Below are 1,160 nucleotides of genomic sequence, written 5' to 3'. Positions count from 1 at the left end.
TAGTGAATTGACATAGTAAGGTATTTAATCTCAGAATTCTTTCCTCACACAACAGAGCTATTTCTTCAGCATTGTGACCAGCACTAGAAGTACTCCAAGTTGTATTTTTTCCCCTCCTGGTTTCAAATCAGGAAACTTTTGCATGCAAAATGAATGTGATAACATCAACATCACAAACCTCCTTTGTTTAGTCACAAAAGAACGTAAAGGACACAAATATTTTTTTAGCAGTACAGGTGGATAATCAATGTTAAAGGGCAACATTTAGTACTCCAAGGTAGTAGTGAGACATGTTTCATGATTTAAAGATGGTGAAAAGTAAATGGACTCTATACACCATGTTTCATTCTCCCTTTTAACAAACACATTCATAAAAAACATTTTTCTTTGTTTCTATGTCATTTCTGTGCTGGTGTGATGGAAGAGGAAGCTAGGCACAGGGTGAGATGGAGATCAGTAATCCACTGTGGCAAATCTCAAAGGGAATGGACGGAGAAGTACTGTTTTATCTGTGAAATAACTTTTTTTTGACAACTGTTGCATTTTAGGGGATAAATGAAATTAAGATCATTAGATATCCAAGTCACCTCATCTGTCTCATCCAATGAAGATCTAAGCACTGAAACATCAGGTTAATGGAGAGACTTGATGTGTTTTTTTCTTTCTACCACATCTGTCACCTTGCAATGTTTAAGAACTGTACAGTAAAGACATCCTCCAAGATGACTTGTAAAGTATCAGCTGGGTACTTGTGCCTACTTTGTACAACTTTCAGCTTGCAGTAAATGTATTACGAAACTGTTGAACACAGTAACTTTTTAAAGACATCACTGTGTACATTTACAGTATTTTATATAGCCACCATGTATTGAAGTAGCTATTAACTGTAAATAAGCTGAACTGGAAATTTTCTCATGTGGTTATTACTCTGTTCATCAGAGTTTGTTTATTAAGAGATGTCCATTCAGCATAACAGTTCATCTTTTACTGTCAACTAGATGATGCTGCTGATATGAAGAGCTATTAATACACTGACTGGTAATGATAGCTTCACTTGTAACCAACCACACACACCAGGCTTAAAAACATGACATCATGTGACAGATCATAACTATCTTTAAATATCTGGTGCATTTAATAGTGATGGTATATTAAGTAGT

Source organism: Haplochromis burtoni, unplaced genomic scaffold (genome assembly GCF_018398535.1).
Source record: "Haplochromis burtoni strain Fernald_Lab_line unplaced genomic scaffold, NCSU_Asbu1 Contig_1063, whole genome shotgun sequence".
NCBI lineage: Eukaryota > Metazoa > Chordata > Actinopteri > Cichliformes > Cichlidae > Haplochromis > Haplochromis burtoni.
This window is presented reverse-complemented; position numbering follows the sequence as displayed.